We start from the raw sequence: 14,210 nt of genomic DNA, 5'->3' as shown, positions 1-14,210 counted from the left end.
ATCAAGAAAAATTCTTTACTTTCACAGAGCTTAATTGTTATATTAAACAGTTTGAGTACACAGGAAATAATGCCAATAAACCAGCTGAGAAACTTTGTGGTCACGCTGTGCAGAATTGGTGTCTTCTAAGACTTTTGCCAGTTATTGTTGGACATGGCATTAAGGATCCAGAATCAGAAGTGTGGCAGCTTGTTCTGCTCCTCAGACAAGTTGTAGACCTAATTTTTGCACCAGCAATAATGGCAGATCAGGTCGCTTATCTGAGAGTGCTCATTGATGAGTACGTTCATTTCAGGTCTGTGACTTTCCCTTCTAAGCCTCTCAAGCCTAAACATCATTATTTGTGCCATTACCCAGAGCTCATAAAACAATTTGGACCACTCATTCGGTTATGGACTATAAGGTTTGAGAGCAAGCATACCTATTTCAAGCAATGTGCTAGGAAATTGCACAACTTCAAAAACGTATGTGCAACACTTGCAGAAAGGCACCAGCTTCTCCAAGCCTACTTACATGCTGGAAATCTCTTACAGCTCTCTGTGCAAATTGAGAAGGGCTCTGAATTTTATTCAGACGATTACAACGAAGCGATCAAGGAATCAATTGATCATTTTGATTTTCAGCCAGGCAATACATTAGTAGCTACTGAAATCACTTTGAAAGGCACAAAGTACAGGAAAGGCATGATTTTGCTTTTGGCCAGTAATTATGAGGGTTTGGTGGTTGGCAGAATTAAACTAATTATTGTTCACCAGAATTCAATGGTCTACTTTGTGTCTGAGAAACGGCATGCTGTGCAGTTGGGTGGATTTGGGTGTATACTGCATAGCAGATGAGGACCCAAGATATGTCTGTGTACTTCAAGAGGAGCTATTAGATTATTACCCTCTCCAGGAGTACAAAACATGTGGCTTGTCTGTGATTGTGTTACATCACTGTTTTCCATCTATTTAAGGTATGTCCAGTTTAGAGGAGATAAAACTCGCCATCTGCACTTTGTTACCTGATCTCTCTGATGAAACCCTTCAAAAATTGAGCTATGGGCTTACTGCTATTGGTGTTGAAACAAAAGCTGACCTCAACTTTGTGAAAGAAGGCGACCTTATGGAATACCTCAGGCCTATCTAATGTTGCAAACTACTTAAATGCGTGGAAAAATGAAGGTATTTTACAGAAAACTTAATACTACTTGTTACTGATGTATATTTGAAAAATATTGTTAAATGTTCCATGTTCAAACTTCACTTTTTGTTAATATATTGGTTATTTGTGTTAGAACAAGCCAGCTGCTCAACTTCCCAACGCTCATCACATGAAGTTCTTTCTGATACATCAAGCCCAGGATCAGAGAGTTCTTCAGGTTCTACACCGTCTAGTTCTTCTGCTTGCTCTTCAGGATCTTGTTCCTGGGCTGAAACATTTAAGGTGCCTTGGGAAGTCATGCCTTCTGGAATTAAATTGGCCATTGCAAATAAAAAAAGACCATCATCAGCTGATCGAAGGCAGCTAGTAAGGATGTTAGTAGATAAAATGCGAAAACATGAAGTCAACCCATCAAAGGCTGTAGTGCCTTTGTAGTGCAGAACATTGTTAAACAGTACCCGGACAGTTTTACTGATGTTCTGGCTGATGGAACAAAAATAGGTAGTGGGTATGCCTCTTTGCTCTTGCAAGTTAAAACCCATGTTGAACATGTAAACAGAAACAACACATTAGCTCATTGGAGAAAAGAACGACTACGATATAAAGGAAATAAAACATTACTATCCAGTATTTTTGTAAACTGCAGTGAGCACGCCGGGACTTTCATCCGTCTTGTTAACAGGTAAGTTCCCCTTTGCTTTGCATGATTTCATAGACAAAACACATTACATTTGCTACTGCAACTAATCTGTATAGTGGATATCGGAAGTGACTATCTTTTATTTGCTCTTTTCAGTGATAAACGCGTCAAATACATCATCGAGTGCAACTGGATTTCTGACTCTGTGACTTGGATTATATTATTCCCAATTACAGGGTGAGTTTCATTCGTTATGAGATAATTCTTATGCAAAGTTAAGTTTTCAAACACTTTTGCATTGAAATCACATCAATGTCTCTGTAACATGCTGAAATGGCCGGTGTTGTTCGCTAATAGGCTAATTGGCTATCAATTTGAAGAATGTGCTAACTCGTTAAACCTCCACTGTTTGAAAAAAACAAACAAACAAACTCAAAATTTCGGTGTCATTGTGATTGCAAATTTGGGTAAGCATGTTGTAGTATGATATGTTTATTCTAAGGGGGATTTTTACTGTTGTGCTTTTGTTGTTTTTATGTTGGTTATGTTTTTGCATCTATCCAAGTTGGTTTTGTAGTCAAAGTGATAGAATACTTATTAGCTTGATTTCTGAATTGGAAATCATATGCTTGGAGCACTTAAAAATGTAAACACGAAAGCTAAGTATGAGAACCAATGTTTTCATGTGTAAAGCTAGCATGTTTGAATGGAGTTTTTATTTACCATGCATTTACCATGGACTTTCAGTGGATGGGCTTTCTTTGTTGTCTGAATATAAATGAAAATAAATTTTACAATACACTATTTACAGTATACACATTTTGACTTAAAGGTCTGTCCAGACCAGTCCATGTTGAAATGTTTTTCTTATGTTAGAAGTGCTGAACTCTGTGACTGTTTAAAATTATTTTAGTTTTCCTCGCATTCATTTGTAATCTGACAATGTCAAATTAATGTTATGTCAATGCTGAAATTAAATGTGAATTAAATTAAAACATTAAATGTGTTTTTCTTTTTAAAGGTTCAGGTGAAACACGAGGAAGAAGAATCCAGCACTGGATGATCGGCCTTGAGGAGCACATAATTTGTGAGGGCATCCAGCCGGCTTTTCTGTCTGGGCTTGCAGCTGATTTTTCTACTTACAACAATTACAGTCTTCAATACCGAGCTGAATATGCATGCACGTTGGAATTTATTCAAAGGTTAGATTACTTGGATGCATACATTCAATTCACTTCACATTTTATTTGTATATCACTTTTTACAATACATATATTTTTAAAGAAGCTTTACAGAAAATGTATGTTACATTTGGCCCTAATAAACAGGGATCAAATAGAGAAATTTCCCATCAAATATTTGAGCCCCAGTGAGCAGTAGGTGAATGTCAAGGAAATAAAATGTCTATCGGTGGTGAGGTGTTGGTGGAAACCTTGAAAGGAAGCAGATTCATCTAGGACCCATCCTTCTTTAGCATTAAAATGATGACTATGTGCATATGTTACAGTTCTATCAGACATGGCTAAAATAGTAGGGTATAAGATGTGTTATGTCAATGTTTGAACAAGGAGATATCTTTAGACTGAAACACATCATTCAGTCCAAAAGAGTGTTGGAGCTTCTTAAGAAAGCTTTCCTTTCCTGACAAAGTAAAGTGAAGTGTTCTTGATACAAGAATATAATTTTATATACTTTTAATATTTATATGTTATCTGTGAGTACCCTTTTTGGTAACACTTTAGAATAGGGAACACTTATTCACCATTAACTATGACTTTTCCCTCAATAAATTCCTAATTTGCTGCTTATTAATAGTTAGTAAGGTAGTTGTTAAGTTTAGGTATTGGGTAGGATTAGAATAAGGTCATGCAGAATAAGGCATTAATATGTGCTTAATTAGTACTAATAAATGACTAATATTCTAGTAATATGCATGCTAATAAGAAGCTAGTTAAGAGACCCTAAGATAAAGTGTTACCATCTTTTTTTCCCTCCACGCTAATTCTAAACACACACATTTGTTTTTCAGGTGGTTCATCGAGATAAATCCGGAAAAGGCGACTGGAGGAGCCATATCAAAGCGGATGGGGAAGGTCACCCAGAAAAAGAAAACCGTGAACCCTCGTGTCTCCAGGCTACTTAAAAAAATTTATGGATTTTGAGTTTATACAAGTATTACACACCACAGACCACACACACACTCACATCACACACACATCACACACACACACGTTTGTTTTTGTGAAAAGTGGGGACATCCCATAAGCGTAATGTTTTTTATACTGTAAAAACTGTATGTGCTATTGCCCTACACCAACCCTACACCTAAACTTACCCCTTACAGGGAACTTTGTGCTATTTCATATTTTCAATACACTCCATTCTGTGTGATTTATAAGCGTTTTGAAAAGTGGGGACATGGGGTAATGTCCTGAAAAGTCACCTTCTCCTTGTAATACCTGTCATTATACAAATTTATGTCCTCATTTGTCACAAAAATGTCCGCGCGCACACACCCACACACACAGTCTCTTGATCTCTATTTTTTCAGGTATTCATTCATTTCTGTTCACTCAAAAACATTTACTCAGGTGTTCTCTAAGTTTTTCACTTAATCTTTGTGTCCAGAGTTAATTTTTTTGGACAGCCTGCATGACCTATTAGAATGAATTGTTAAAGAGTTAAAGCAAATAAGACTGCTATCATTTATTAAAGGGGTCATATAATGCCATTTTTGTACAAGCTAATATGATTCTTTAGGGTCTAAATTGAAAGTTTGTAATATACTTTAATTATAAATTCTCATTAGTATTGTAAGAAAACACTCATTTTACCTGCTCAAAAACAGCTCTGTTTTCAGCACACCGTTTTAGTGTGTGTGTTTTTAAATGCTAATGAGCTTTGCTCGCCCGCCCTCTGTTCTGTGGGGCGTTTTGACACAACACACGTGGAGTGTTGCCTTGACAACAGTTGAGGTATATTTTGAAGAATGGCAGCGGAGTCTCTGTGGATACTGTGCAACCGTATCAATTCGAACCGGAGTCGGACCCGGAACAGGATGACAGCCCCGAAGAAGTTCGACAATTAAGGCTCGAACGGGACGTTTCTGAATGGTTGGTTAACGTAATGTCACTTTTATCTATTTTTGTGTGTACTGTCAGGTAGAGTAGTGAGATACGAACGCTATGTGTTTACTGATACGTTAGTTCATTGACAGATTGATATTACAGCTAATGGTCATGAAAAATAAATTCGGTAAATGTAGGCTTGTCAGTGATGCGTAACGTTATCTATGCAGTGTTAGGTACAACTCTCAGGGTGGAAACCATTAATTTTCATGCAGTTATAACTGTTTTTTATTTATTGAAATTTTTTACATTACTTCTTAACAGACACCGTTATAAACCATCTACAAAAGTAAGCTTAGTGTAGTGTTATCATGTTAACTTTAATACTTGCGTACACAGTTTGTAATAACACAATAACCATAACGTTTTGTTCATTATAAACGTGGGATCATGAATTATATTGAGAACGTCGTAAATAGAAAACATGCATGTACCCTGAATGTAAACATTAGCCACATACATCGTGAAGCGTGCTAGCGATTTGCAAAGATTAATATAAAGATTAATATAAAGGTTAATTAAACGTTACACTCACTTCTTCTGGAGGTTCAGCAGGAACACGAATAGTTGGTACCGATTCTTTTTTCAGGAGCAGCTTCTTAGCAAAACCAGCTTTATACTGACCTTCATTTATAAAGCAGTCTGGTGAAAAATGATTCGCGCAAACATGAAAACATTGACGTTGCTCGTGGGGAATATTCCCTTCAAAAGCAAAACTCAGCCACTGTGTCTTCAGCGGTTCGGACTTAGGAACATCAAAATGACTGCTGTGTTCATTATTGCACCCGAGAACAGAACACCACAATCGCTTAGACGCCATTCTGCTCATAGACAGCTCCAGCGTATATCAACAATGACGCGCGGACTATGATTGACAGCTCGCTCACGAGCAAGGGCGGTCTGTGTTGAAACACTGCTGTCAATCAACCATCGTGGGGCGTCCGACCGTGTGGCGTCACACGGTCGAACGGCTTGATTTGAGACAGGGTAAAACAAATAAGGAGATTAAAAAAAAAACACTGGATGGATTTTTATCATTTTATGATGGTTGTGTACAGGCACTGCTAACACACATTTAAGTACAATCAACTTGTAAAAGTGCATGTACCATTATATGACCCCTTTAAGACTATTTATCATTTATACAGCTGAAATGTACATTTATTGTCAAATGTAATAAGCTTTGGGCTTTATTTTACAATTTGTTTTCATTTTGTACCAATGTTCTGTAAGTCAGAATCAGATTTGGGGAATATGTTGAGTTTATTTATGTTATGACCACTTCTTCCCCTTAAATTTCAATTATTGTCTTTAATGTTTTTTCTAAGAAAGTTTTTTTTTTTTTTTAAATAAAGCAAAACAAGTTTTGAATCAACACTTTAAAGCTACTTTACTTGTGTTACATTTCAAGTCACTATTTCAAAGGGTACAAATATATATTAAAAACCAAGAAGAAAATGTTGTCCTTTTTACTAGCAGGCCATTACTCAATAGCGTACACAATGGTATAGTATATTTGTATTGTATTTTACACATTGTTAGTTTAGTTGTAAAGAAGAGCAAAAAAATTGTTATGCTGTATTTGCAAAAACAGTAGCCAACTGTAAATTTCACAAACAGTAAGACACAGTTAATTTTACAGTAACTTGCTGGCAACCAAGCTGCCAGTTATTTACTGTTTTTTAATAAACAGTAGCCAACTGTAATTTTACCCAACAGTAAGATACTGTTAATTTTACAGTAACTTGCTGGCAACCAAGCTGCCAGTTCTTTACTGTTTTTTAACAGGACAATTTTTAACAGTGTAATTTTACAGGTTGTTACCCCTTTATTTCCCAAATGTCGCATACTATTCCCCTATACACAGAGGTACTGAATAGGTATACTATAATTACAAAAAAAAAAGTTATGCTGTAAATTCTGTTTACTTACACTGTAAATTGCGGGCTGTAATCTAAAGCATTATCAAATAGGTACTTGTTACGTTTTAAAATAATTCCATTATAAATCATTTGTATATCTGGTTGCTACCCCCTTATTACCCAAACTTAACACATTGTTCCCTTATACCTACACGTAGGAACACTATAATTACAAACAAGAAACATACACTGTAACTTCAGTTTACTTATGCAGTTCTTTGCAGGTTGCATATCTGGTTGTTACCCCCTTATACCTACACGTACATTCTTTATAGGTACATTATAATTACAGAAACGTGCACCGTACATTCAATATACTTCTTTGCGGGTTGTAATCTAAAGCGTTACCGCTCCAACACATATGTCAAGATTTGACTATAGTATACTTGGAATATACTAACTCACATGTCATCTGAACAAGGAATGTGTCAGTCCAACAACAAGAAAAAAAAAACAAACAAACAAAAAAGTTTCAGTATCGGACTGATACCTCTGATGTGTGTGTGTGTGTGTGTATGTGTGTGTTATACAAGAACTATAAACATTTTCCAGATCACTATAGTCAAGTCAAGTCACCTTTATTTATATGGCACTTTTAACGATACAGATTGTGTCAAAGCACTTAACAGTATCAAATTGGAGGATAGAGTGTCAGTAATGTATAATGATAAGATTAAACACTCAATTTTCAGTTAAAGGCATTTCATTATTGAATTCAGAGATGTCATTGTCTAGCTCAGTTTAGTTTAAATAGTATATGTGCAATCAAATTGACGATAATCGCTAGAAATTAAGTGTCCCCAACTGAGCAAGCCAGAGGCGACAGCGGCAAGGAACCAAAACTCCTTCTGTGACAGAATGGAGAAAAAAACCTTGGGAGAAACCAGGCTCAGTCGGGGGGGCCAGTTCTCCTCTGGCCAGACGAAACCCGCAGTACAATTCCAACCGCAGCCATGTCAGATTGTGTAAAGGGCTTATCTGATTCCTGTGGTCTTGTCCCGATGGAACATTTTCATTTATAATTTAATGTATTTGTTATATTTGTGTTTTATTCATTATTTGAAGTTTTTTCCATTTATATGATTTATTCATTTGCTATAATTGTAATGTATAGTTTAATGCATTTATTGTTTCTCGGTCTATTTTTATAATATATATTTGTTTGTTTATTATAATTTAAATTTATAGTTTAATTCGTTTTATATATTTCAGTTGTATATATATATATATATATATATATATATATACCGTATTGTCCTGAATATAAGACAATGTTTTTTTCTTGGAAATACATCTGAAAAACGCGGTCGTCTTATATTCAGGGTCTAGACTTTGACATGTCAGTAATACACCCACAACAATAGGTGGCGCCAAAAACGCATAAAACGAGTGTGCCATGAAATATGTAATGTAATGTGTGCTGTAAAGTCGTGACTGTCATGTTAGCCTGATGGGACCAAACTTCCTCTGTAAGTGATTTTAAAACATAAGTCTATACCCACATTTGAAGACTACAATAAGATTTCACTTCTACTGATAATACAATTTTGGTTGGCTACTATGAGATGGATAGCCTAAATGTTATATAATTCAGATGGGCTACCTGTTATTTCAATGGTATATCAAAAAGTGTATATTTTTCAATGTCATTGTTGGTACATTTTACCAGTATTTACCATACTTTCAAAACAAATATTAAAATAGGAAAAATATGCAATTTGAAAATAATTTAAGAAAAAAATGTGTTTTACAGAGAGAAAAACAAACAAACAAAAAAACAAGATTTGGTTTTCAAAAAGCCTTTTTCCAAAAGGTACATCTGGAAAAAGGGGGGTCGTCTTATATTCGGGACAATATGGTATATATATATATATATATATATATATATATATATATATATATATATTAGAGGTGTCAACGTTATTTTTTTAACGCAGATTAATCGTTTGATAAGGTTTGACCCCAACTTCTTGCCTTCATCGCATCGCGGAAGGTTATCTATCATTGTGTGATGAGGGTACAGCACCAGTGTTGCCAGGGTAACAGCACAAGTGGGCTATTTTGAAAATACAGTCGCGGGAAAAATTACAGAGTCGTGGGTTGCGGTTTTTAGGGCTACTTTTTTAATGTACCGCGGCCGCCCAAAGTGTATATAGACAAATAAAAGTTATTAATGTGCATTATACTTGGAATGTATACCTGGCAACTTAAGAACGGAGAGACGGTTATAACATCAAACAACGTGAGTTTCAGCAGAGCATACATGTTAAGGCTTTTACACAGCAGAAATAAACTTGACAACAGCTACTATAGATTATACAGGTGCTGGTTATATAATTAGAATATCATCAAAAAGTTGATTTATTTCACTAATTTCATTCAAAAAGTGAAACTTGTATATTATATTCATTCATTACACATAGACTGATATATTTCAAATGTTTATTTCTTTTAATTTTGATGATTAGAGCTTACAGCTCATGAAAGTCAAAAATCAGTATCTCAAAATATTAGAATATTACTTAAGACCAATACAAAGAAAGGATTTTTAGAAATCTTGGCCAACTGAAAAGTATGAAAATGAAAAGTATGAGCTCCTTTTGCCTGAATTACTGCAGCAATGCGGCGTGGCATGGTGTCGATCAGTCTGTGGCACTGCTCAGGTGTTATGAGAGCCCAGGTTGCTCTGATAGTGGCCTTCAGCTCATCTGCATTGTTGGGTCTGGTGTCTCTCATCTTCCTCTTGACAATACCCCACAGATTCTCTATGGGGTTCAGGTCAGGTGAGTTTGCTGGCCAATCAAGCACAGTAACACTATGGTCATTGAACCAGCTTTTGGTACCTTTGGCAGTGTGGGCAGGTGCCAAGTCCTGCTGGAAAATGAAATCAGCATCTCCATAAAGCTTGTCAACAGAAGGAAGCATGAAGTGCTCTAAAATTTCCTGGTAGATGGCTGCGTTGACTGTGGACTTCAGAAAACACAGTGGACCGACACCAGCAGATGACATGGCAGCCCAAATCATCACTGACTGTGGAAACTTCACACTGGACTTCAAGCAACATGGATTCTGTGCCTCTTCACTCTTCCTTCAGACTCTGGGACCTTGATTTCCAAATGAAATGTAAAATGTACTTTCATCTGAAAAGAGGACTTTGGACCACTGAGCAACAGTCCAGTTATTTTTCTCCACAGCCCAGGTAAGACGCTTCTGACGTTGTCTCTGGTTCAGAAGTGGCTTCGTAGCCCTTTTCCTGAAGACGTCTGAGCGTGGTGACTCTTGATGCACTGACTCCAGCTTCAGTTCTCTCCTTGTGAAGCTCTCACAAGTGTTTGAATCAGCTTTGCTTGATTGTATTCTCAAGCTTGCGGTCATCCCTGTTGCTTGTGCACCTTTTCCTACCCAAATTCTTCCTTCCAGTCAACTTTGCATTTAATATGCTTTGATACAGCACTCTGTAAACAGCCACACCTTTCAGTAATGACCCTCTGTGACTTACCCTCTTTGTGGAGGATGTCAATGTTCATCTTCTGGATCATTGCCAAGTCAGCAGTCTTCCCCATTATTGTGGTTTCAAAGAACAAGAGATACCCAGAATTTATACTGTAGGGATGGTCATTTATTAAAACTCAAATGTAAATATTTTAAAATTTTGAGATACTGATTTTTGACTTTCATGAGCTGTAAGCTCTAATCATCAAAATGAAAAGAAATAAACATTTGAAATATATCAGTCTGTGTGTAATGAATGAATATAATATACAAGTTTCACTTTTTGAATGGAATTAGTGAAATAAATCAACTTTTTGATGATATTCTAATTATATGACCAGCACCTGTATAAGATAATAAACACACGATTACGATAGATATGGTCTGTATGTGATTTTCTTGAGATGAATATGTACCTCTGAAATGCTAATTTGTGCAGCGATATAAAAGGCTATAAATAGTGTATTTTAACAACAGTAAATGACCAAATTCCACATGTGATCGTAAAAGGAAGTTATTACAAACACTCGATGGTGGTTTGAAGTGAGTTCTGAGTAAAAGTGTACTATTAATCTCATAAATTGTCTTATGAAGCATGATGCTATTAGCTCTAATGCAGCTGCAGAACAGGTCCAATTCTTCTTTATAATGCATTTTGTCATAATACTTCATGTAAGGTCGCAAATGTTTTGTTGTATTTATTTAGAAATACTTTTGATAATAGTTGGGTAAATGTATACTGGGATTGTGTCACGATCCTGCTGGAGCCAGGGAAACGCGGAGACCAGGAATCTTTCCAAAACACAGACTTTATTGGAACACAGGAAAGCAGGACACCAAAAAGACAATTAACAACCGACATGGAGACAGGGAAACACAGGGCTTATAAACAGAACGAAATCAAACAAGGAGAACTGAAACAGGTGGGGAACAATCACACACGGCTGGAAACTAATGAACTCATAATGACAGGAACAGGAAGACCAAATTAGGGCATGAGAGGAGGGGAAACACAAGACAGGACTGACAGATTGAAGCGATGTCGCTTGGTAAACGTTTTATTGCCAGTATAAAGGCTGATAATGGCTGAATAAATAACAAAAGAATAATGATAAAAGGATAATAAGGATTATGTCTCATACCTGGCGGAAGTGTGAAAGGTTCTGTTACCTTAAACTAGTTTGTCATGCATTTCTTTTTCAACACATTTACAGGTAAATGCTAGTATTTTAAATTTGCGATTAATCATGATTAATCACAGTCTACAACTGTGATTAACGCGATTAATTTTTTTAATCGATTGACAGCACTAATATATACACTTTGTTATTTTAGAATGTATTCATTCATTTTTTCATATTTGTATATTATTATGTTTTAATTTAAATTTTAAATGTATAAATGTATTATATTTATATGTTTATATTGTTGCAATTTCTAACAATAATAGTATTATGTAGTTAGGTATTTTATTACATTTTTAGTTTTATTGTATTTTAGTCGAGGTCTTCACTGGGGATATGTCTCTGGGGCTCACCTAGGTGTCCTGGTCTCCGCTGACGATCAGGGCTGTAGACATCATCTCTTGGTGCTGATCCACCATCTGAACGGATACGGACTGAGAAACAGAATAAGAAAGAAACAGACAAATATTAGCGTAGATCGTGTGTTATGGGGCGTGTTCCTGGTTCCGGCTGATCTAATTAATGCAGCTTAACAATCCTTTAACGGATTTGAATAATAGAAGCGTATTAGTGTGTTATGTCCATGAAACTTATACCTTTTGTCCATCAAGATAATTTTCACAAAAATATTTGTTTTATGAATTTTGATACCTAAATAAAAGTTAGGCATCATTTTGTTAGGGTGGGTACACAAAATGTTATTTTATCCTTGCTTCTAGAAAGTCCTCAATCTATATACTTTCTAACAGTTTCTTGTGGCCGTAAACATTTCATTTTAGCGTGGCTTTAAGCACTATGCATCGTTAAAGTTTCACTTTCACTGTGACTAAGCCAGTCAATGTAGTGTTTACATGGAATAATCATAATTACCTTACAGTGCGAACACAGAGTCTCCGAAACAGTAGGAAAGTGATAAAACGAGAATCTGAAGACTTGTTGCATTTCGGGGCAAAGCAAAAACACATTGTCGAACAACAATATAAAATGCGGTAAACTATTAATTGGTTATTCTACAATTAATTGTACTATAAATTATACTACAATTGGAAAATTCTGTAAATTGATAAACTGTTTGGCATGATGACAATGAATGTCTCAGACAGCGCCTGTAGTCCCATTTAGCAACTTGTTGTTAAACCGTTTTTTTTTTTAAGAAACGTAACAGTTTAAAAAAATCTTGAGTGGGGTGTAACTGGTGTGTTTTATGTCGTAGAATAAAACGTGAAAGTATCTTGAGCTTGTGTAAACCATGGACCTTATTTTAGGGGATTTAGCCAAACTCCCATTCAAAAAACCCATTGGCTCTGGGACGATGGAAACGGAAGTGCTAAAATGCTGACTCACTTCTGAGTTTTTGCCTACAAAGTGATATCATAGTTCCACCACTCTATGAAGGATACATCAGATGGATCCTTCGCACCCTACCCTATACCAGAATTCACAGTGCGCCGGTGGTGATGGGACTTTTATTCAGACAAAATAGCGGGTGATGGTTCTGTGGCGGCCGACGAATGCACTTATAAATGTAAGTATTGTGTTTTAATTTACTCAAATAACTAGCGAAACAAATGTTAAAAGTCAGGTGTTAAAAAATGTGAACTTTAACAATACCACTGCACAGATTCCTTTGTTAGGTGGTCTGAGGCATAAGTTGAGGCATGTATTTATTAAATTGAGGGCTGAATAATTACTTTACTGGGAACAAAAAACGCTGCCAGTCCACAACAATAAGACAAGTAGATAAAGCTACTTAATTCGATAAGTCTTTCAATTGTTATTTATTTAGTAAGTAAGTTAAGTAATAGTGTTGTCATGCTTGATATGTCCACAAATGTTTGAGGCAAACTTGATGATACAGAAACATGATTTCTGGAGTAGCCTATTTTGTATGCATCTGTTTCATATTTTCTAACCTTAAGATTGCAGCCCTGTCTTAATTGGTTTTCCTTTTTCTCTTCTTTTAGGACAGTTCTGGAGAAAATGGGCTGCTTGGAAACGTAAGAATGAATGACACTGTTCTGTACATTACTTTTGTAATTTAAGTTAGCCTATCTGTAAATTAAGCAAAGTAATTTTTGTGCATTGTTTTATTTTTGTATTATAAGTTGAAACTTAGAAATAAAAGACAAGAAGTCGTTCTGGAAATAGTTTATTTTCGCAAAGCAAAAAGCAATAAATTGGTCTGTACTTAAGTACTTTTTTTTTTTTACAACTAATTACGAAACAACTTCAATTCAGCATCAGAAAAACAACATAAAAATAAATTAACAGTACATAAAACAGATTGGGAAAAAATAAAATAAATAATAATATATATATATATATATATATATATATATATATATATATATATATATATATTGTAGGCCCATGTATACTTTCATTCAGCTGAGCAGGGAGACCCTGGTGGAGTCTAGACCTGGACAGGCTGCCACAATAGAGAGCCTGGTGCAGCCTCTGCTAGTGGGACATCTTTTGGGATTGTCTCCAGATGTTACGGAAGCAGACTTAGATAGGGAATCGGATTGACAACAGATGTTTATTTAGGATCAGCAGAGCAATGGTGAGTATAATATCCAGTTGGCCAGTTGATGTTCGATGAGAAGTTGATTGGAGATCTTTGTCTTGACAGGAATACTAGGAATTCGGGTCAGAGCACACACCTCACACAGGCGGAGTAGCAGACTTCGGGAACAGATCA

At 35.8% G+C, this 14,210-nt stretch overlaps 1 pseudogene; it reads left to right on the top strand.

Moving 5' to 3' along the window:
* Positions 1-957: 957 nt before the first annotated feature.
* LOC131549916 (uncharacterized) lies at positions 958-13,510 on the top strand (annotated as a pseudogene).
* Positions 13,511-14,210: the final 700 nt, after the last annotated feature.

The sequence above is a fragment of the Onychostoma macrolepis genome, chromosome 11 (assembly GCF_012432095.1).
Source record: "Onychostoma macrolepis isolate SWU-2019 chromosome 11, ASM1243209v1, whole genome shotgun sequence".
Classification (NCBI taxonomy): domain Eukaryota; kingdom Metazoa; phylum Chordata; class Actinopteri; order Cypriniformes; family Cyprinidae; genus Onychostoma; species Onychostoma macrolepis.
The sequence above is the reverse complement of the archived record's forward strand: the minus strand, read 5'-3'. Positions and strand labels throughout refer to the sequence as shown.